General features: G+C 42.3%; 1 pseudogene; it reads left to right on the top strand.

Annotated features, from left to right (window-relative positions):
* The first annotated feature begins 419 nt into the window (after positions 1 to 419).
* LOC130859161 (uncharacterized) overlaps positions 420 to 24,811 on the top strand; it is a 50,939-nt pseudogene continuing 26,547 nt past the window's right edge.

The raw sequence follows: 24,811 nt of genomic DNA, 5'->3' as shown, positions 1-24,811 counted from the left end.
CCCCCAGGCGACCTCAGAGGTCTGGAGCTTAGGCTTCAGGATCTACTGATAGATCTTCATCGTGTGTGTGTTTTAATTTTAAGTAACCACAGAACCTGCTCCAGTAGTAAAAGGGGAATTCCCTGATAGACAAGCGAGGCTCACGAAGTCCGAGGGCCAGCGTGGAGCCCGCGACATGGAATGCTCCAGAGCAAAGGCAGGAGGGTCTCCGCAGCTGGCTGTGCTCTGGGCTGGGGTCTGCTCGCGGCCGGCCAGCCTTGCTTGCTTTCCCGTGCATGTGGTGGCAGAAGCCGCCCCTCAGCACCTGAGTCCACCTCACTGCAGATTTAGCTGCACTAGTTCATGGTTCCTGAATACCGATCCCAAATTCCAAATGCCTGGAGGGCAGGATTCTTAGCTGGCTGCCCAGCTTGACTGAGATGGCCATCCCAGCTCCACCAACTGTGGCCGGGCTGGTGGACAAGCATGCCAGGACCCCCACCTTCATAAGGGGCGTAGAGTCTCAGAGGAAGGGGCTGTGGTGAGCTGGGGAGAGGACCCGCACAGAAGGATTAAGCACAGTGTGTGAATCTATCCGTGGAGGGTTGGACTCCACAAGCAGAAAGCTTTTGAATGAGGGATGACTAGATTTCCCAAGATACAACTCTCAGATGAATACCCGTGATAAAGGGAGCAGAATTATACTTCAGGAAGGAAAAGAATAGATAACGAGGGGCTGTTTGCTTTACAGTCAATCCCCCTTATCCATGGGGGATACGTTCTAAGACCCCTAGTGGATGCCTGACACCGTGAATAGTACCAAACCCTACATATACTGTTTTTCCTAAACATACCTACCTGTGATGAAGTTTAGTTTATAAATTAGGCACAGTGAAAGATAAACAACAATAACTAATAATAAAATAGAACAATCAGAAAATATACTGTAATAAAAGTTATATGAATGTGGCCTTTCTCTCTCTCAAAATATCTTACTGTACCAATCGAATGACTTTTCCATCTTAACTAAGCACTTACCACGTGCTGTGGCCGTAACTTCTGCAGTTCGAGGTGCGACAGCAAAATCAGAACAGGCTCCTTTTTCCTTCGTCACAATTTCACAGATAGATTTGTTCTTACTGCAGCGCTTAGCAATCTCAGCATATGATTTTTTTTCTTTCTTTTCTCATTAAATAGAGAACTTTCCACTTTTCACTTAAAGGGAGCACTTTATTCTTTGGTTGGCATCCGAATTGCCAGCATCCCCGCTCCTGTGCTTTGGGGCCATTACTAAGTAAAATACAGGTGACTGGAACCCAAGCCCCGCGACACCACGGCTGTTGATGTGATACCTGGATGGCTACAAAGTGACCAATCGGCGCTTACGCTGGACGAAGGGTTGATTCACATCTGGGCGAGACTTAAAACCGCGCGAGATTTCATCACGCTGCTCAGAATGGCGCGCAATTTAAAAACATATGAATTGTTTATTTCTGGAATTCTCTAGTTAATATTTTCCGACCGTGGGTAACGGAAACAGCAGAGAGCCAAACCTCAGGTAAGGGGACGGCTGTCATTGTAAACGGGACAAAGGAGGCCAGGACACAGAGTCCGTTAGATGCTTCTGAGTTGTTCTGAGAATAGCTGTATGTGGAGTCCAGTATTTAAGGGAAAGAGCCCGTATTTGGGGGCTGAGCTCTCGCTCTGTCTCAGAGTGCTGTTTCCATTGGCATTCTGTCGGGTGAGCTGCCCTCAGATGCTCCTTTTCGAGCACAGGACGTGAGCAGTTTCCCCAATATCCACCAGATGGTACCTTTCTACCAGAAATTAGGTTTCAGGCTGTGGAACAACACATTGTTTTTCCGCCCGCCCTGCAGACAAGGTACAGGATCAGACGCCTTCCCGGCTACAGTCAAAATGCAGACAGCCGGGAAGAATGAATCCCAAGGGGAGGGGGTGGGGTGGGGGAGCCTACAATATTTTTATTTTCGAGAATATGGAACGGAAGCCGAGTGTCCTTTTTGTGGTGGGACAGCGTCTTGCAGAGTGTGGGTCAGAGTAATAGAGAAGGCCACGGGCGAGGAGAGGGCTGCCGGATGACCCCCGAGGGGACCTGGTTGTCCGAGTCCTTGGTGATGCCTCTGTGTTATCTCACGAATTGCCAGACACCTTTGGAGTCTGCACAGCGCTGCTGGCGTTTCTCTGAAATTATAACCAATGGCCCTGTGTAAAAAAAAAAAAAAAAAGCCTTTGTTGGAGAGACTTCTTGTTTGTTCAAGACTTTGGATTCTAAGGCTTGAGCTGTAATCCCCATCTCCGGTTGTTTAGTATCCCTGGACCGGGGAACGTCAGGATGTTTATTGTTGGGCGATTATCGTGTCCTGGTTGCCTTTTAGAGCTGAGAGCAAAGCAGACTCAGATGATGGGTCATCCTGGGTGAGTGGGACGTACACCCCGGGGACAACGCTAGATCTGGACACACGTTCAGTGAGCCGGGAGACTGAGTGGGATGGTATTTTCAAATTGAGTTATTTTATTGCTGGTATTTTCTTAGCAGACCCCTTTGCTCCATTTAGCCATCAAAATATATGTCAGGAAATCCAAAGTTCTGGAAACAAGTGGTCTTTTCTTGGCTTTTGAGTTTCTGAAGTTTAGGCCTTCCCCAATGGACTTTGGAGCACAGGTGGTAAATAAATGCAATGTTCCCAGGTTGGGGAAAGAGAAGGGAAGGGTGTGGGGCTGCGGTGGGCTTGAGCCCAGGGAGGCTGCATTGCTCTCATCCACCTTCAGCCAAGTTTCCTGGGGCAGGCTGGGTTTGTAGGACTGCAGGGTGAGGGCCTGAGCCCCTGCGGAGAACATGGGGAGGGTGGGAAGGTCTCAGACCTTCCCATAGCAGAGGGCCAGAAAGGTCCAGGTGCCTTTGAGAGGCAGAGAACCAGCAGGGGAAATCTGGGCTGGAAGTCACCTCTCAGAGAGTACACTGAGTGGCATAGGTGTCTCTTCCAAATTCTTGTCCACCTGAAATCTCAGAATGTGAGCTGATTTGGAAATGGAGTCTTGCTGATATCATCAAGTTAGGATGAGGTCATACTAGATTAGGGTGGGCCCTAATCCAATAGATTACTGTCCTTATAAGTAGAGGGACATTTGAACAAGAATCACACACACACACAGAGAAGACGACCACATAGAGATGGAGGCAGAGATTGGAGTGATGCGGCCACAAGTCAGGGAACACCTGGAATTGCCGACAGAAATGAGGAAGAGGCAAGGAAGGATTCTTTCCTAGAGGCTTTGGAAGGAGCATGGCTCTGTGGACACCTTGATTTCAGATTTCCAGCTTCCAGAACTGTGAGAGGATACATTTCTGTTATTTTAAGCCACCCAGATTGGGGTTGTGTGTTTCAGCAGCCCTAGCAAACTAATTCCACGGGAGTGAGGTTGGTGGAGGAGCAGTCAGTGGAGGTCATACCGTCAGGAGCAGGTGGAATGAGAGAGGCCTCTGTGCATGCCAGCACTGAGGGCTGGGTGGGCCCACTTTGGCACAGAATGTCTGCAGCCAGAACCTTGAACTATATAGGATGACATTTCTCACAACAGGGAGAATGAGGCTTGGAATAGAAATTGAGTAAGAAAAAAGTAAAAATTACTTTAAAACTTTTTTCTTTCTTTCTTTCTTTTTTTTTTTTTTTAACTGTTTGGGTTTGTAAACTAAAATGAAATACCGATTGCACACCCATTCTCTTACCTAAATCTCTGAGGAGTAAGGACCATTATCCACATTTGATGGTCAAGGAGCTGAGCTTAGGGAGTCAGCCGAGGCTGCCGAAGGATTCAGGCCCACCTCTGCCTGCCTGCCAAGCCCTCCTGCTTTCCTTATCATTTCCCTGTTTTCCTGCTACTTGGCTGATATTTTGGCCAAACTGAAATGGGCCCTGTGTCCTAAACACAACCCTGTACTTTCTGCTCAAGCCCTTGGATCAGGCTGTATCTTTGCTGAACAGGTCCTTCCCTTCTTGTTTCCTGTCAAAACCCTGCCCTTTATTCCAGGCCCAGATCATGAAGCCTTCCAAGTCTCCCAAACTAGCTGTCATCTCTTTTTCAACTGTGGCAATTGTTTTGGAGTATTTTTGAGGCAGCCTCCCTGTGTTTCATATTCCTTTGTGTCCCCAAGGCGCCCATGGCAGGTCTCAGTGCAGGCCTGTGGATTTGTTGGATGAAATCATTGCTAAAAGTAGTACTGTATTCCACATGCACTGTGGACAGTACCTCTTGGTGTGTGACTGAAGCAGGCTTTTATGATCTGGGGAGTCACCTCTTGCCCTGGCTGCGCTGGTCCCCGGGATGGAAGGCTCTCTGTTATCAGGACCAGAATATCATAGGCACTTATGGGTTTGACCTGTGACTTTTCAGAAAGGTGAGGGAAGAATAAGCATTTGGGGGCTTCTGGCTGGGAACCTGGTCCACTTGCTCTGGGGGTAGCTCTTCTTGTCTCCCTAATAAAGCAGATTGGGATCGTCAGGCCCGTTGGGTGGCCTGATTTCAGCAACTCCCTGACTGCCTTTCAACTCACATCTTCTTCTACTGATGCCTGAAACTCTTGAGCTGGCTGCACACACCTGCGTTCTGGAATCAGAGATCAGAAGGCCAGTTTTTCTGGGTGAGAGAAGGAGTGATTTAAATGTTCACTGAGGTCTAAGCTACTGATAGCAGATTCTTTCCTGAGACTGGGTTTCAACTAAGAGGAAGAGGTTGGTCAGGGAGAGAGCAGAGGGCCCTGAGCTGACCTGTTGACTAGGATGGGTGGTGGGAAGGAAGGCCGGGGACCCAAAGGTGAGGTTTATTTCTACCCCTTTTTTTGTTCTGGGCCCTGTCTGGTTCTACATGAATGGATCTCTGATTTTTGATTTCACAAACCCGAAAAGTAATTTGCTAAAATCACTGGTGAACACTGGAAGGTTGCCATTACTTATTGGATTAAATAAGAATATTAGCAATAAAAAGTAACTCTCTACCACATATAGTTGCCATCATTTCATAAGGAGGTTTTAATGATAAAACACGTATCAGGGAAAGACAATCTCAGATCAAAGGGTATTCCTCTAAACTGGATGAATAGCTTTATAGGAAAAAGAATGACTAGTTTGCCTCTATCTGTCTCCCTTTGCTGTGGGCTGAGGAAAATGTTGACAGAGACCGGTATCCTGGTACGAACTGGTTTTTGAGAATCACATCCACACTGATTCTGAAACCCCAACCACAGTTTATAGTTCAAGACACCATGCTGCCCCCTGGTGACCTAAAGGAGTAGCTGTAGCAGCTAATGGGGTCTCAGTATATATAAAGCCTTGTCCTATTGATTATATTCTCACACTTATTTCACCCACCATGCACTAAGGGTGGCGCTATATAGGGTAGGGCCACATGAAGATGAAGAGCGCCAGCCCCTTACTATCAAGGAGATTTCCTATAACACTAACATTTCAGGCAAATATTAGCAGAAATGTTTGGATTTGTGTGTTGAAACACCAACTCCCCACAAAGGTGGTTTTATTATGCTTCATCGCTGGCTTCGGAGGCCCAGGGTAGTCACAGATGCCTGTGTGGTGGCATGCACAGATGATCCGTCAGCATCCGAACAGTCCTGTGAACTAGGGCCCAGTGGCCACCTGGTGCTCTATATTCATCTCTGTCCAGAAGCCTGGGCCCACAGGTGCTGAAGAAGCTGGAAAGTGACAGAACAGACAAACGTGGCAGAGCTGTTTCCCACACATTTCTGCTCCCAACTCCTCAGTGTCTGAGTCCTACTTATCAGGCCATCCCCAGATCAGGCAAGCCTACCTTTCCCACAGAGTCTTCCATGCCTCCTCCAAACCCACAATGACTTCTATGCCCTCGGGACTACTCCCTACCATCATTTTTTTAAATTTTATTTTCCAAATAGACAAGAGATTCCTTGATGGCTGAGGCTGTGTTTTATCAGTTTTCTCTCCATCTCTCCTTCTCAAATGACATCCCAGAGCTTTCAGTTTTCTCTTTTGTATGCAGAGGAGCTGCCCATTTCCTTTCAAATATTAGGGCTGTGCTTAAGCCTAATTAAAATATTTTTTCATCAAAAATGAGAAATTAAGTTAATTTAGGCTATTTGGCGGTAACAAACAATCCGCAAGTCTCTGTGGCTTAAATTAATGAAAATTTTTTCTTCCTAATGCTACATGGCCCATGTATGTCACTTGGGGGTAGGGTTGCCTGAATTAACAAAGAAAAATACCCAGCTAAATTTGAATTTCGAATGATCAGTTTTTTTTTAGTATGTCTCCAAAAATGCATACTAAAAATGACTATTATTATTATAATTATTTGAAATTCAAATTTAACTATACATCCTGTATTTTATCTGGCAACTCCACTTGGGGTTACCTGTTGAGGTTTTCTGTTGCCCTGGTGATATCTCAGTCTGGGCTTTCTAATTACATGAGGCATTGGCAGGACATTGGGAAGGGTGAGAGGATAGAAAGGGTGGTACCCACGGCTCGTTCTACAAAGCAGAACTGAGGTTCAGGTATTGAGTAGATTAAAGGTGGCTGCAAATTCTTTGCTATTCATCCCCTTGAATCTGGACCAGCCTTAGTAGACCAACAGAACCACTAGACCAATAGAATGTGGCCAAAGTGACATGGTATAACTTCCAAGGCTTGGTCGGAAGAAGCCTTGAAATTCCTACCTTGGTCTGTTGGAACACTTCCTCAAAGCCCCAGCTTACTTTGTAGGAGTTCTGGCTACCCTGAGAGCACCATCTTTTTTTTTTTTTTTTTTTTTTTTTTTTGGCACACGGGCTTAGTTGCTCCGCGGCATGTGGGATCTTCCTGGAGCTGGGATCGAACCCGTGACCTCTGCATTGGCAGGCGGATTCTTAACCACTGCGCCACCTAGGAAGCCCGAGAGCACCATCTTGGCATGGTTATGTGCAGGTGCTCCAGTTGACAATCCAGCTGAGCCCAGCCTTTCAGCCATTCACGCCAAGGCCCCCCAAGTATGAGTGAAGCTGTCTTGGATCTTCCAGATCAGCCTACTCACCATCTAAATATCTCAGACTGATCTCAGTTCATGCCATGTGGAACTGAAACATCCCCCAGCTAAACTTGGCCTGAATTTCTGACCCACAAAATCACAAGATGTAATAATATGGCAATTGTCTTAAAGCAACTAAGATAGCAAAACAGAAAATGTACACTTAACACTCCCCTCTAGTACCTGATTTTCTTTTTCCTTTACTCAGATCCTTCATATTGCATGTCTGGATGCTATAACCAGACTTCACCAGTGAGGAGGTATGGTTAGTCTGGGGTCTCCATCTTTAACAGAGATGGTCCAGATAAACTCTTCTTTCAAGCAGAGTTTGGGCTACACTACAGGTACAATTTTGTTGTCAGCTTAAATCCAGCAAGTAATCAATCCAGTATTGAGTGAGCACCTCCATGGGGTGGGAACTGTGCTGGATGGTGTTGGAGGAGGACTCTTACTGTATATATCAGGTGAAACAGCTCACTGCGGTTTAATAAGTGCACTCACGTGCGTAATTGTTTCTCTTTTGAAGCACATATTATTTCATTACACAGACAAGTAAATCAAAACCAGGTCACATAAGCAATAAGTGCTGGAGATGGGATTTGAACCCAGGCTCATCCACCAATTAGTTTCCACGATGTGAAAGCCTTAAAAGACAGATGCAGACCTTCGTTGTACAAATGAGAAGATTGAGGACCAGGAAGACGATAGTATCCCTGCTGTGCTTTATTACTAACCACAAATCTCTGGCTAGGAACACTGCAACCTGGCCCTAAAGGCTCTCTGAAGTGTAGAGCAAAGCTGTGTTGAGTGAGTGTCTTCAAAACTGTTGCTTTGGGGGGACGGTAGAGGAGATGGTATCTGCACTGCCCTTTCTCATATGTTTCCAGGGAACATGAGCCCTTGGTGATTCTGTTTAGCTCCTAGCTGGAGGGTGTGGGAGCTATAACTTGGCTGATGAACAGTTTGTGGGCCCAAAGTGCTGGAGTGGTAGCGTGAGCTCTCCTCTGGAGAGAACATCCTCCCATGAAACCATCTGTCCCTGTGGTCTGGGATGGGTCACAGAGAGAGTTTCGTCTTTGTGCCAGAGCATGGAAAAGTAGAGAAACAGTAAATTGGTGGGGCTGTTTGTGAATTTTAAGTGACTCAAAAGACCATCCTGGCTGGTTCGGGTATCTCAGTCTGCTGGGTGGCCATGTGCACGTCAGCATCCACCAGCAGCTGGGGGAGCTGTGAAGACGCTGGTGTGGAACGTGAACGATGTACTAATAGAGAGGGACCCTGCATGCCTTGGATGGGAAGTCCAAATGGAGTCAGACACTCTAAGTCGAAGTCTCTATGCAGATTAAGTATTTATGAAGCACTTTGTATCCGCAAAGTGAATTTCAATCATTTATCATCTAAAAGCACAGTATCACTGTAACAAATATCTGTTGTAATGGCTGATGACCCACACTGGAACTACTGCCTGTAAAAAGAGGGACATTGTCATGCACTTGGGATCTATTTTTAATGCCATTGGGAAGGAAGATCAGGAATTTGGGGAACAAATACGTGAGTCTTGATCCAGCCCCATCATTACCATGCAAACCTGTAATTCTCGTGTGTGGCACTTCTGAAAGTTCAGGCTCTCCTGTTGGCAGGCAGCAGTAAAAGGTGGATTCTCCAGATGAATCTCTAGTAACTCTTTCCTCTTTATTCCACAACAAGGTGATTTACCTTTGTGTAGCTTTGTGTTTGCGATGACCAGATGACTGGGGTGATGGTGATTTTGAATATGTGTGTGGCTGAGAAGAGCACACCAGTTAGTTTTCATCTAGAATTTAAGGTGAATACTGCTTTGCACTGTGGCAGTTGAAGCTGTTTGCAAAACCAGGGGCAGATTGCGGCTGTTTCTGAGATTACCAAGAAGACTCCAAGAAGCCGTACCTACATTTTATTTTTCCTCTGACTGTTCAAATGACCCCATTTACAGACGAACTTCTCTTCTTCATCTAGCTCATCTCTCCAGTTGTCTAAAACTCTCTTTTGCTTTTTAGTTAGAATTATTGACCATAGGATCTAGAAAAGGATTTTATAGACCGTCTGGTTCAACCCTCTTATTTTACTGATGAAGAAACTGAGAATCTGAAAGGTTAAAAGGAAGACTAGAATCCAAGTTCTTCAACTCTTCTTTCCACTCGGTACTTCAGAATATTGTGCTGTTGGGTGTTGTTAAATGTGTTCCCCCAGCTCCACTGTGTGCTTTTTACCGTGGACTTTTCTGCAGTCCACAGCATGGCTTGTACAGGATTCACCCAGAGCACAGGAGTCAGTAAGACCTTCTCAGGCTGGTCCTCTGCCACTGGTCACGTTTCTCCCCAGATGTGACCTCTACCAAGAGGAGGTGACCAGCTAAAGCGCCTTCCCTCCTCCATCTTCTCAGCCACATTCCATCTCCCTTCCTTGTTTAATTGTCTTCTCACCTCACATTATCTGAAATACTTTTTCTTGCGTTTTGCCTTCTCTCCCATTAGAATATAAGGTCCAACAGGACGGGCACTCTGTTTACCTCGTCCACTGCAGTGTCTGCTGTGACAGTTAGAGTGCTGACATGTAGGAAACACCCAGTAAATATTTGTGGAAGGGATGGCCAAATGCTGCATTTGATTAGTGATGTCTGCCACAGGCAGTGGATGTCAGTGCCATGCTTTTGTCATCACAGGATTGATTACTCGCCAACCAGTTCTGGATGCAAAACTCGTTTCCTTCTGACGTTCAGCTTGACTCTAGTCCATCTCCTGATGACCAGTTATTAGGTACTCTGAAAATAGGAATTTATCTTAATTACTAACTAAGAATTTAAGAGAAGGCACGTTTTCTGCTGTTTTCTCCTTTTCTCAAACAAGTAATAATGTCATATTTATCATGGAACATCTATGATGTAGCACAATTCTTTGTACAATGAATATTTATTCACTGATCATTGTGTTTTTTCAGTGTCATTTTGAAGGGATTTTCAGCTTTGCTGCTGATCTAGAAGAGCTGCACCAGGGACACACTACATGGTACACAGTACACAGTGCACACTGGTGTGGCTGACTGAGACTTGGGTGTGCAAAGCCATGAGCAAAGTTCAGCTAAATATCCAAATTAAACTGTCTTAAAGCAGGCTGAGCAGCACCCATTACCTTGGCCCTGAGTACTGGCTGTTCTCATCCATCCCCTCCTGGAAGTCAGTATCTGAAATTGGCTGGTGTGAGGAAGGAGAGGTTTGAGAAAAATAAAAGACCAAAGAGAGATTTAGTGCTTAAGTATATTTGGAGTTCATCTCTATTTCTTTTTATTTCTTTTTAAAGAATTGTGGTACATATAGAAACATTTGTAGCAGGTAGAGGTTTTTGGAAGTTGGCTCCTTTTTAACCCAATCAATACTGTTGATTCATATCAAAAACAAGATATGATTCAGTGCCCTGGTAAATCTGATTTAATATTCCCCAGGACTCTTGGATTGTATACCATCTATACTCTCCTAAATTTGATGGTGTCAATATGACCTGACATTTAATTGTTTGCATAGCCTATTTAAAATTAAAATAGCAACAGGCTCAGAGTTCTTTTCAAGCTTTAATACACTCTCCTTTTAAAAATATATTTTGCATAAATTACTCTGCTGTCTGGCAGGCCATCACATTCTTCAGTTTCTGTAATAAAAGGGGAATGGTGCTATGTGGGTGTGAAATGTGAAACGTGGAGGAGAACACTGTGGTTAAACAAGAGCGGACACTGATCAAGTCCATTAATCAAAGTGCCTTTAAATCTCTGCGAGTTGAAAACTGTAGCATCCAGGGATTGATTAAAGAGGAAATATAAAATGGCAGAAGATGCCCAATAGCTGCCTGGGCAGGGCACATCTCTCTGATTAGGAGAATGTTGCTTTCAATGGGATTTGTTTTCCCTGGGTTATCTTTTGAAGATTATTTGCTAAAAAACAGTGGGTCTGAGCTGCAGTGTCTCCTTCTCATGGCTGTGGGAAAATCACCAAATCAATATTACAGAAGCTTGCAAAGCTCTTCAGGCCAGCATCTCACATCTTTCTGTCATCGAATTACCCTGACTCTCCCGATGTCCATGTAACACAAATAACTTCTCATCTCTTTATTCCCCCAATTCCAATGTTCCCTATCCAAGGCCACAAGGATCCCTCAGCATTTTTGAAGGGTATTTTAATCTTAGAGGTCATGTCTATCTTCACTGGTGTCATTCAGTCATTCTTTGGTTTGTTCATTATTTTATTCATCAACTCATTCAAAAATATTTATTGATCATTTATGTCCAAGCCCCAAATCACATGTGAGTAGAAAGGCAAAAAGACCCCGTGGCTGTCCTCTGGGTGTTTACAATACACTGGAGAGAGAAGTCAACATTTACTACACAATACGGCAAGTTCTGGCTACCATGAGGCTCTCAGGGAGCGAGTAGAAAGGAACTCTGAAGTCTCTGTGGTGGCATAGGGGAGGGTTCCCAGGGAAGTTCTCAGGTAGGAGAGAAGTTGGGAGGCTGGGAACAGGAGGCACGGTGTGAGTAAATGCGCGTGCAAGGAAGTGGAGGTCACAGAACACGGCTTGCTCAGAAATAGCACGTGCAGCAAGAGTGAGTGAGAAAAGCGTGGAGCCCAGTCATGGATGATCCTATGTCACGGAATAAGGGGAGGCCATCCCAGGATTTTCAGTGGGTGAAATGCACTAGGTTTGCATGTTGGAAAGGCCATTCCTGGGGCTGCATGGACGGTGGGTGGGATTCAGGAGAAATTTGAGCGATGGAGGAAAAATAGAAGCTGAGCCCTAATCCGGGAGAGAAATGGCTACAGCATGAGCTACTAAGAAGAGTGGAAAGAGGAAATTTGGGATATGCTCTAGAAATCTCCAGGGCTAATGTGAATTAGGCCACGTCTGGTGAGAAGGAGGATTGTAACTTGTTCCAAGGTTGCTTTTACTTTGATCTGCTCAAGAAACCTCAAGGAGACAGATAATATGCCATTTGGGATATTCGGATGAAGGAAGGTCTCCCATTGCCTCCCTTGTTTCTAGAGGTCTCCCAAATTTTGGATATTTTTGCAGTCCACTTAGTGAGGTGTCTACAAAGTCAGAGAGGCCAAGGGCTGTGGGTTTCATGGCCCTGGGCACATCAGCACCTGGGACCACTGCTAAATCCACACAAGGCTGGTCACACCCCTCACGCTAAGGAATGAATTCTGGGTCTTGAGATTCTGGATTGAGCGATTTCCCCCTTTTCGTATGTGTTTTGTTTTTCTTTATCCTAAAGTGAGATTGGAGGAGGGTAGAAATTTTAGGACATTTGAGTTTAAGCTGTTTGTGGGACTCAGGAAAGATTTGGCTCTGGAGTTGGAGTTTGGGTCATATATGAGATTTAAAAAAAGATGGGGTGGAAACCACTGATGTATGTGAATGATGGAGAATGTGTAGGACATCAAGACAGAACCTTGGAAAATAGTCATATTTAATCAGAAGAGGAGGGTTATGGACTGAGTGTGTTTCCCCTTCCCGAAATTCGTATATTGAAAGCCTAACTCTCACTGTGCTGATATTTACAGATGGGGCCTTTGGGAATCAATTATTGTTAGATGAGGTCATAAGGGTGGTGTCCTCATGATGGCATTAAGCGGCCTTGTGAGAAGAGAGCGAGCTCTCCCTCCTGGCCCCCGTGTGCATGCATCAGGAAAAGGCTATGTGAAGGCACACAGAGAAGGTGCCGTCTGCAAGCCAGGAAGAGAGCTCTCACCAGAAACTGAATCAGCCCGCATCTTACTTGGACATCCAGCCTCCAGAACTGTGAGAAATAAACTTCTGCTGTTTAAGCCACCCAGTCTGGGGTATTTTGTTATGACAGCCCGAGCTAAGACAAGGAGCCTAAGAAAAAAAATAGAAACACTGGTAAGAGGACTAAAGGGAGAAGCATGGGGTAGTAGCTTCACGGGGGTTAAAGGATTAGACAGATTTAGGCAGAAAAGAAATGGTGCTCCAACTGTGTCAAGAAAGATCCAAATCAGAGGTGTCTGCTGGGCTCTATCAGTCTGTTTTAGGCTTAAAGGCACCTGTCGTCGCCCATGTGTACATGATGTGTTGCTCTTTCAGGTGGGATAAACTGATTAAGAACCACTGTAAAGGGTATTTCCTATTTGTTTGTGGCCATTCTGATCACCAACAAAGTTTTGATTAAAACTTTATGGCTTTTTTTTTTCATATTGCAATGGTAGCAACTGTTCGTTATAGGGAAAACAGAAGATTTAGATTGGTATAACAAAAAACAAAACACATATGAAAAAAAACTTCCATATTATTATTATTCAGAGAAACTGCTCTTGAAATCTCAGTTTGGTATGTATATTCTTTCCTGTTCTCGCTCTCTCTCTCCATATTTATATATATAGATGTATTATATATACACATATAGCATAAATACGAGGTCATATTATTTTGTAACTTGGGTTTTCAACCTAATGAACTCATTCAATAAACATTTCCTCACAGAATAAGTTTTTGATGGTTTACCCAGTATCCTACTGCTGGACATTTAGGTTGCTATTATGAACGATATTGTAATGACTATCCTTATAGCCTCAAATTAATTCACATTCTTAATTAGTTCCTTTGGTTGACTTCCTCAAAGTAGAATTTTAGGGTCAAAAAGTGTTCACGCTTTAAAGAAAGCACAGGAGTGTCCCCACGTTTGTGTGCTATATATATATGAAATATCGAGAAACATTGTTTAAGTCAGAATTGGTTGAGAGCTTCCCTGGTAGTGTAGTGGTTAAGAATCCACCTGCCAACGGAGGGGACACAGGTTCGAGCCCTGGTCCAGAAAGATCCCACATGCTGTGGAGCAACTAAGCCCGTACGCCACAACTACTGAGCCTGCGCTGTAGAGTCCGTGAGCCACAACTATTGAGCTCACGTGCTGCAACTACTGAAGCCTGTGGGCCTAGAGCTGGTGCTCCACAACAAGAGAAGCCACTGCAATGAGAAGGCTGCGCACCACAACGAAGAGTAGCCTCTGCTGTCCGCAACTAGAGAAAGCCCGCGTGCAGCAACGAAGACCCAATGCAGCCAATTGAAAAAATAAAAAAATAAAATAAAATAAAATAAATTAGAAAGAAAAGAATTGGTTGAGAGTGACTAATTCGTCACCACTTTTTGGGAGATTGATCTATATACGGTTTACCATGCATATCTGTATAACATGTAAACTAAAAGATTTATAGCAAATTCTGATGGCAACTTTTAGCTCTTTCACACCAAGGACGTGGCTAGAACCCATAACCAGTGGGAACAAGAGAGTAGCCTCTTTTAGACTGTTTTGATATTTTTCTGCTTATCCACATGCTGCAGTGATTTGTGCTAAATTCTTAGTATTTACTTGTGTACTTGTCCAAAGTGAATTTTTCTTAACTAATTTCTATGGAAGATTTTTTACTTCTTGCTAGGGGCCTGCTTTTCTGCTGATGAGAAATGGCTCTGTGAAGTGCGTCCTCTGCCTTTCTGGGTAGAAGTTCTGTGCTCTGTGTGGTGATGAATAGCTCTGGGGACCATGGTGGTCAAGGAGCATTTTACATCTGTTCTGTTGGGAAGCATTCCATCCACGTGGCATACTGAGCTGAAAATGGATCCTTCTTGTGCTGTATTGCAATGATTTCCCATGGAGAGCTCAGCACATGTGTAACCACTTCATGTGTTCATGCAGTGAGCATTTACTAAGGATCCACCATGTGCTGGGCACCGCTTGATGGCACTTTTAGGCAAAACAGACAATACCTCTGTCCATGTGGAGCTTCCATTCTTGTAGGGGATTCAGACAGAAAGTGTATGAAAAGTAATCATGATAATATCACATAATTTCATTTTATTTTATTTTATTGAACTATAGATAAACAGTATTGGTTTACAATATTGTATTAATTTTAGGTATACAGCACAGTGATTCAGTTTTTTTTTTTTTTGCAGGTTATATTCCCTTGAAATTTATTACAAGATATTGGGTATAATTAATTCCCTGTGCTATACAGCAAATCTTCGTTGCTTATCTATTTTATGTATAGTAGTTTGTATCTGTTAATCCCATACTTCTAATTTGCCTCCTACCCTCCCTCTCCCCATTGAATATCACACAGTTTTAAATGTCATGGTGACAACAGAGCTGAGGTAATGGTGGTAGGAACACATCATTGGGTTGGGTGAGGAGGTGATGTTTGAGTTGGAAATTGGTTAAGGAGAAGGAGCCAGCTTTGGGAAGATCTGAAGGAAGAGTGTTTAATGGAGAAGAACAGAAGTGCAAAACTCCCACAGGGGACCAAGTTGGGTGTGTTTGAGCCAAAGAAAAAAGGCCAGGTTGGCTGGGGCAAAGTGAGTGCACAGAGGGTGGTCAGAGATGAGCTGAAGGGAGAGGTAAGGAGAGATGATGTGTAGCCTTTGGGGTCATGTTAAGAAAACTGGATGCTTTCCACGTGTGGTGAGCTGCTTCCCTGTGCTTAGGCAGGAGAGTGGCAGGTCTGTTTTATACTTGCAAAAGATTGTGGGAAGTGAATAGCAGCAGGGAATTCTGTGGAAAGGACGGGAGCATAGAGATCTCATGTCATGGAATAAACAAAGATTCCCTAGAAAGAGGGGATACTAAACTGTATTGAATACTTCTGAGAGGCTGAGTAAGATGAGGATGGGAAAAGATCTTTTGGATTTAGCAAGATGGAGGCCATCTCGGACCTGGACAAGAGACTTCCTGGCAGAGATCAGGACGGAGAACTGATCAGAGTGGGTTGAAGGGAGAAAGGTGCCCTGGGAAGAGACTGAAATGGAGAAGCTCTGGGCTTGCAGATGGCCACATAGCTAAAGATAGAAGTAAGGCAAGGGGATAAAAAGGAGGTCACAGGAAACTCTACATACTGAGTGGGGTGACCTCCAGCCCCCTTCCCTTTCCCAGCAACCAGAATGCAGGCAGCCGTACCTAAGAGTGCAGGCTAGGAGGTTGGAGGACTTCTGCCTGGAGACACCGTCTAGGGTGAGAAGAAAGGACTCCTGACACTGACATTCGAGGAACCATAGCAAAGGAGTCTGATCCCCACTCCCTGGCTGTACAGTGTGCTCACCATCTAGCATACTGCACCCCCGCACAAATAGTTTCCAGCCATGTTTTAGTGTCTCACTTTTACACAAGAACAAAAGCCAGTGAAGAACATACATTTAAAATAACCCTGTGTGATGAAAGATGGAGAACAAAATAAACAAATGGGGGTGAGGGGTGCGAAGAAAAGAACCCAGAGAAAGCAGAAAATGTGGAGATGAGACAAAGACTTTTTAAAAACCCATAATTAATATCTTCAAAGGCACAAGAGAAGATTTTATGTTCATGAAAAAGAATAGGGTACTATAAAAAGGAACATTCAGAGAAAAAGATAGAAGGTTGGAAATTTAAAATATGCTAGAAAATAAAATAAAATATGCTAGAGAGATGGTAAAACATAACAAAAAGTGATAGAAAAAAATTTAAAAATTGATATTGCTGTGGTAAAATTAAAATTGAAAGAAAAAGAACGCTTAACTGTTGGTCAACTCAAGATTTTAAACTAATAAAACAAAAAATGAAATGCTAAGTAGGAAATAAAGTGAAAAAAGCATATTTATTGACAGAAAGATAGTTATAATTAATAAGTGAAAAATACACATTAAAGAATGTTGTTTTTTAAAAAGTTATATTCATGCAAAACAGAGTATAGAGGATATATATCAAAATAGGCATATAAATGGATTGTGAGATTATGGGTTGAACTGTTGTAACAAATCCCAATAGTCAGTGGCTCAAACATTTTTTCTTTTTTTTGGCTGCACAGCATGCAGGATCTTAGTTCCCTGACCAGGGATCAAACCTGTGCCCCCTGCAGTGGAAGCATGGAATCTTAACCACTGGACCGCCAGGGAATTCTCCCCAAACATTTTTAAATAGCTTTATTAAATATAATTCATATAGTATACTGTTAAATGTACAATTCAGTGTTATTTAGTGTATTCCCAGGTATGCACAACCATCACCACAGTAAATTTTGAGCATTTTTAATTGCCTCAAAAAGCATCCCCATACTTCGGCTATCACCCTTCTATCACTGCATTGCCAACCTCCCAGCCATAAGCAACTACTAATCTGCTTTCTGTCTCTGTAGATTTCCCTATCCTGGACACTTCATATGAATGAAATAATGGCATATGTGGTCTTTTGTGACTGACTTCTTCCCCTTAGCATAATGTTTTTGAGGTTTGTCCGTGATATGGAATTCATCAGCACTTTATTCCCTTTTATGGCTGAATAATATTCCATTGTATGGCTAAACCACATTTTGTTAATTCATCAGTTGATGGACATTTGGGTTGTTCCTAATTTTGCCTATTATAATGCTGCTATAAACATTCATGTATAAGTTCTTGTGTGGATGTATGTTTTAATTTCTCTTGGGTATATACCTAGTAGTATACACCTAGGAGTAGAATGGTGGCATGAGGGATCATTTTTTTAGTTGCGGCATGTGGGATCTAGTTCTCTGACCAGGGTTTTGAACCCGGGTCCCCTGCATTGGGAGTGGAGTGTCTCAACTACTGGACCACCCTGGGGATTATTACCATCTTTATATTAAGTCTTCTGAACCATAACCATGGCACATTTATCCTTTTGTTTAGCTCTTCTTTCATTTCTTTCAGTAACATTTTGTAGATCAGCATATAAATTCTTTGTTAATTTATTCCTATTTTATTCTCTTTGATTCTTTTGTGAGTTGAACTGCTTTTATACTTTTATTTTTGGATAATTTATTGCAAGTGTATAAAATACAATTGATTTTTGTGTAATTGATCTTGTATCCTATAACTTTGCCAAATGTGATTATTTATTAGTTCTAATAGGCTTTTGGTCAATTCATCAGGATTTTTAATATACAAGGTCATGTCATCTGTAAACAGAGATAATTCTACTTATTTTTTTCAGTCTGATTTCCTTTTATTTCTTTCTCTTCAGTAATTGCTGTTTACAAACTGAATATTTGTGTCTCCCTAAAATTCATATATTTAAATCCTAATCCCCAATGTGATGGTATTAGGAGGTGGGGCCTTTGGCAGGTGACCAAGTTGTTAGGACAGAGACCTCATGAATGGGATCAGTGCCCTTATAAAAGAGACTGTAGAGAGCTCCTCTGCCCTTTTTGCTGTGTGAGGACACAGTGAGAAGACTGGTCTATGAACCAGAAAGCTGTTCTCACCAGACGAACTGTTGGCACATTGATCTTGGACTTCCCAACCTTCTGAACTGTAAAAAAAAAACTTTGTTGTTTAAGTCACCCAGTCTGTGGTATTTTTAAAAATAGCATCTCAGATGGATTAATTGCCCTGGCTAGAACATTCAGTACAAGGTTGAATAGAAGTGGGCAAGAATGAATATCCTTGTCTTGTTCTTGATCTTAGGGGGAAAGCTTTCAGTCTTTCACCAGTAAGTATGAAGTTAGCTCTGGGATTTTCACGTGTGCCTTTTATCAGGTTGAGGAAATTCTCTTCCATTCTTAGTTTGTTGTGTGTTTTTATTCTGAATGAGTGTTGGATTTTGTCAAATGTTCTTTATGTGTCTTTTGAGATGATCACGTAATTTTTGTTTTTATCTGTATATGATGTATTACATTAATTGGTTTTCCAGTGTTAAACCAACCTTGCATCTCTGGGATAAATTCCACTTGATCATGGTTCTTATATATTGCTGAATTCTTTTTGGCTAGCATTTTGTTGATAATTTTTGTATCCATATTCACAAGAAACATTAGTCTGTAGTTTTCTTATCTTGTGTCTTTGGTTTTGTTATCAAGATAAGACTGGCCTCACAAAAATGAGTTAGGAAGTGTTTTCTCCTCTTCTGTTTTTTGGAAGAGTTTGTGAAGAACTGTTATTAATTCTGATTTAAATGATTGGTAGAATTCAGAGATGAAGCCATCAGGGTCTGCACTTTTGTTTGTTGGTAGGAATTTTTTTTCTTTTTCTTTATATTATTATTAATACAATCTCTACACTGTATGGGTTTATTCAAATTTTCTATGTCTTCTTAAGTTACTTTAGGTAGTTTGTGTCTTTCTAGGAACTTGTCGGTTTCATCTAAGTTATCTAATTTGTTGGTGTACATTGTTGATAGTATTAGTTTATAATCCTTTTTATTTCTGTAAGTTTAGTAGTAATGTCCCCTCTTCATTTCTGACTCTAGTAATTTGTCTTCTCTTTCTCTCTCTCTTTTTTCCAGTTATTATACTTTTCAGCTCCAGAATTTTCATTTGGTCCTTTTTAAAAAATATAATTTCCATCTCTTTATTGATTTTCTATATTTGATGTGATGTTGTTATACATTCTTATACTTCTTTGCTCATGCTTTCCTTTAGTTCTGTGAATATGTTTATAATGGCTACTTTGAAACCTGCTTCTATTAACTCTGATATCTGGTTGCACTGATAGGCAGTTTCTGTGGCCTGTGTTTTTCCCCCAGTGTATGAGCCATACTTTCTCATTTCTGTGCATGCCTTGGAATTTTTTTTGTAGGAAACTGGTTGTTTTAGAGAATATATTACAGTAGCTCTGGGTATGAGTCCTCCTCCCCTCACCTTGCCTAGGCTTATTATTGTTATTTGCTTGGTTTTTTGTTTAGTACTGGCTGGATTGTTTTAGTGCAGTCTGTTCTCTCCCTTATCCACAGTGTCGGCCTCTGATGTTGTGCCTCAGGGAGGCGGAGCTTTCGGTAAACCCAAAGTCCCCCAAGGATGACAGTGGTACTGGTAGATAGGGCTTTCTTCCCCTCTTCCCACACACAGCTGTTAAACTCCACTAACTTCCAGCTGATCACTCTGGTGTTTCCAACAATGCTCTGGGGGCATAATTTCCTCTACAAACTAATCTGATTAAATTGTAGCTTCTTTATAGGAATAGTTTTTTGGGTCAGTGTTTGCTATTTATTCCACTCCCAGGAAGGCCCCTTCCATCTATCTTATTCCGCCCATTTCTCTCCTGCAAACTAGCCAGCCTGTTAGCGTCTAGGTGTATCTTGACTAGATCCACGAATCTCCTCTCAATTGACTTTGCTACAACCCTCATTATTCTTGAGGGTGTCAACTTTTCCATGCTTTGTTGCCAATGATGTCAGTTCCTTTGGGAAGAGATTGAGAGCTGTTTTATAACCCGTTTCTTCCCGTAGGCAAAAATATCTGGGCTCTATAGCTGAGGTTTGGGATAATGGTAAGCTTCTCTGTGAGGGACATCCCCACTTTAGGGGCTGAGTACGTGGTAGAGGAGGCAACAGTCTGGGGCCCTCTCAGCTTGCCTCTCCTGGTGTGGAACCACTGCCTCATGAGCAGAAGAAAGGGCCACCAGGGCCCCAGTGTTCCCTGTGAGCCGTACCCAAGGTGGAGCCTCCCTTCCATGAGTGAGGATTGGGTGGGACAAGGAAACCCCAACCTCCTGACTGTGCTTGCCCAAGACTTAGCTTTGGCAACAGGGTGCTGAGAGCAGAAAAGGAGACATTGAAGTTCTGCTCCCAAGAAGGAGCCCTGGGTTCTTGGCTGTAGCAGTCTGGGGTGGAGTCTCTACCTTACTGAGCTGGGAGGGAAGGAAAGGAAAGGAGTAGTATTGGCTCAAGTACCACAGACTCTCACATTTCTTAGTGAATTTTTATAGGTTTTTAAAATTTTTATTGAAATATAATTGATTTACAATGCTGTGTTAGTTTCAGGTGTACAGTAAAGTGATTCAGTTATATATATTTATTCTTTAACATTCTCTTCCATAATAGCTTATTACAGAATATTGAGTATAGTTCCTTGTGCTATACAGTAGGTCCTTGTTGGTTATCTATTTTATATATAGTAGTGTTTGTATTTTAGCCCCAAACTCCTAATTTATCCCTCTCCCCCCATCTCCTTTGGTAACCATAAATTTGTTTCTGCATCTGTGAGTCTATTTTTGTTTGTAAATAAGTTCATTTGTATCCTTTTTTTAGATCCCACATATAACTGATATGATATATTTGTCTTTGACTTACTTCACTTAGTATGATAATCTCTAGGTCCATCCATGTTGCTGCAGATGGCATTATTTCATTCCTTTCTATGGCTGAGTAATATTCCATTGTATGTATATCTTCTTTATCCATTCATCTATTGATGGACACTTAGGTTGCGTCCATGTCTTGGTTATTGTAAATAGTGCTGCTATGAACATTGGGGTGTGTGTGTCTTTTCAAATTATGTTTTTCTCTGGAGTGGGATTTCAGAATCATGCGGTAGCTCTATTTTTGGCTTTTTAAGGAACCTCCATACTGTTTTCCATAGTGGCTGTACCAATTTGCATTCCCACCAGCAGCGTAGGAGGGTTCCTTTTTCTCCACACTCTCTCCAGCATTTATTATTTGTAGACTTTTTGATGATGGCCATTCTGACTGGTGTGAGGCGATACCGCATTGTAGTTCTGATTTTCATTTCTCTGATAATTAGTGATGTTGAGCATCTTTTCATGTGCCTTTTGGCCATCTGTATGTCTTCTTTGGTAAACTTTTCTTGCAACTTTTCGATCTTTGCATCCAGTCTTTTTTCAAAGTCCTGGATCATCTTCGCCATCATTATTCTGAATTCTTTTTCTGGAAGAGTGCCTATCTCCTCTTCATTTAGTCATTTTTCTGGGGTTTTACCTTGTCCCTTCATCTGGTACAAAGTCTTCTGCCTTTTCATTTTCTCTATCTTTCTGTGGCTGTGGTTTTCAGTTCCAGAAGACGAAATACTGCTGATACTGCTTGATACTGCTGTCTGCCCTCTTGCAGAGGAAGCTATCTAGGAGGCTCCTGGGTGCTTCCTGATGGGAGGGACTGATGGTGGGTAGGGCTGGGTGGACGGAGCTCAGTAAAACTTTAATCTGCTTGTCTGCCAATGAGTGGGGCTGTGTTCCCACCTTGTTGGTTGTCTGGCCTGAGGCTACCCAGCACTGGAGCTTACAGGCTCTTTGGTGGGGCTAATGGTGGACACTGGAAGGGCTCATGCCAGTGAGCACTTCCCAGAACCCCTGCCACCAGTGCCCCTCCTTGGTGAGCCACAGCTGCCCCCCACCTCTGCAGGCAACCCTCCAACATCAGCAGGTAGGTCTGGTTCAGTCTCCTATGGAGTCACTGCTCCTTGCCCCTCGGTCCTGGTGAGCACATTATTTTTTGTGTGCTCTCCAAGAGTGGAGTTTCTGTTTCCCCCAGTCCTGTGGAGGTCCTGCAATCAAATCCCGCTGGCTTTCAAAGTCTGGTTCTCTGGGGATTCCTCCTCCAGTGGGAGGACCCCCAGGTTGGGAAGCCTGACGTGGGGCTCAGAACCCTCACTTTAGTGGGTGGACTTCTGTGGTATAACTGTTCTCCAGTTTGTGAGTCACCTACCCAGCATTTATGGGATTTGATTTTAATGTGATTGCACCCTTCCTACCATCTTATTGCGGCTTCTCCTTTGTCTCTGAATGTGGGGTTTTTGTTTTTTTTTTTTTTTTGGTGACTTCCAGTGTCTTTCTGTCAATGATTGTTCAGCAGTTAGTTGTAATTCTGGTGCTCTTACAAGAGGGAGTGAGTGCACGTCCTCCTACTCTGTCATCTTGATTCGTGTTCTGTATGTCTTCTCTAGGGACATGTCTTTTTAGTTCTTCTGCCTGTTTTTTTGATTTTCTTTTTTGATATTGAACTATATGAGCTGTTTGTATGTTTTGGAGATTAGCTCCTTGTTAGATGCATCATTTGCAAATATTTTCTCACATTCTGTAGGTTGTCTTTTTGTTTTATATATCATTTCCTTTGCTGTGCAAAAGATTTTATGTTTAATTAGATTTCATTTTAAAATTTTTGTTTTTATTCCATTCCTCTAGGAGATGGCTCAAAAAATATATTGCTGTGATTTATGTCAAAGAGTGTTCTGCCTGTGTTTTCCTCTAAGAGTTTTATAGTGTCTGGTCTTACATTTAGGTCTTTAATCCATTTTGAGTCTATTTTTGTGAATGCTGTTAGGGAGTGTTCTACTTTCATTCTTGTTACATGTAGGTGCCCAGTTTTCCCAGCACCACTTATTGAAGAGACTATCTTTTCTCCATTGTATATTCTTGCTTCCTTTGTCTTAGATTGATTAGCCATACATGGGTGGGTTTATCTCAGGGCTTTCTATCCTTTTCTGTTGATCTGTTTCTGTTTCTGTGCCAGTACCATACTGTTTTGATTACTGTAGCTTTGTAGTATAGTCTAAAGTCAGGAAGGCTGATTCTTCTAGCTCCGTTTTTCTTTCTCAATATTGCTTTGGCTATTTGGGGTCTTTTGTGTTTCTATACAAATTGCAAAATTTTTTGTTCTAGTTCTGTGAAAAATGCCATTGGTAATTTGATAGGAATTGCATTGAATCTGTAGATTGCCTTGGGTAGTATAGTCATTTTCACAATATTGATTCTTCCAATCCAAGAACATGGTATTACTTTGCATTTGTTTGTATCACCTTCAGTTTCTTTCATCAACGTCTTATAGTTTTCAGCGTCTTTTGCCTCCTAGGTAGGTTTATTCCTAGGTATTTTATTCTTTCTGATGCAATGGTAAATGGGATTGTTTCCTTAATTTCTCTTTCTGATCTTTCATTATTAGTGTGTAGAAATGCAACAAATTTTTGTGTATTAATTTTGTATCCTGCAACTTATCGAAGTCATCGATGAGCTCTAGTAGTTTTCTGGTAGCATCTTTAGGATTTTCTGTGTATAGTATCATGTCATCTGCAAATAGTGACTGTTTTACTTTTCCATTATAGATTCCTTTTATTTTTCTTCTCTGATTGCTGTGGCTAGGACTTCCACAGTGGCGAGAGTGGACATGCTCATTTTGTTACTGATCTTAGAGTAATTGCTTTCAGCTTTTCACCATTGAATATGTTGTTAGGTGTGTGTCTGTCATATATGGCCTTTATTATTTTGAGGTAGATTCCCTCTATGCCCATTTTCTGGAGAGTTTTTTTTTTTTTTTTATCATAAATGGGTTTTGAATTTTGTCAAAAGCTTTCTCTGCATTTGTTGAGATGATCATATGGTTTTGATTCTTCAACTTGTTAATGGGGTGTATCACACATTGATTTTCAGATATTAAAAATTCCTTGTGTCCTTGGGATAAATCCCACTTGATCATGGCGTGTGATTCCTTTAATGTATTGTTGGATTTGGTTTGCTAGCATTTTGCTGAGGATTTTTGCATCTATGTTCATCAGTAATATTGGCCTGTAGTTTTCTTTTTTTGTGTGGTACCTTGTCTGGTTTTGGTGTCAGGGTGATGATGGCCTAATGTTATGAATTTTAAATTGCTCATTCTGTAATTTTTGGAATAGTTTCAGAAGGATAGGTGTTAACTCTTCTCTAAATGTTTCATAGAATTCTCCTGCAAAGCTGTCTGGTCCTGGACTTTTGTTTATTGGGAGTTTTTACACCACAGATTCAGTTTCAGTACTTGTAATTGGTCTGTTCATATTTTCTATTTCTTCTTGGTTCAGTCTTGGGAGATTGCATTTTTTTTCTTCCAGATCTTTATTGGAGTGTAATTACCTTGCACTGTTGTGCCAGTTTCTGCTGTACAACAAAGTGAATCAGCTGTATTTATACATATATCCCCATATGCCCTCCTTCTTGAGCCTCCCTCCCACCCTCCCTATCGCACCCCTCTATGTCAT

The sequence above is a fragment of the Hippopotamus amphibius genome, chromosome 8 (genome assembly GCF_030028045.1).
Source record: "Hippopotamus amphibius kiboko isolate mHipAmp2 chromosome 8, mHipAmp2.hap2, whole genome shotgun sequence".
Lineage (NCBI taxonomy): Eukaryota > Metazoa > Chordata > Mammalia > Artiodactyla > Hippopotamidae > Hippopotamus > Hippopotamus amphibius.
Note: the sequence above shows the minus strand (reverse complement) of the source record. Positions and strands in the feature narration are given on the sequence as shown.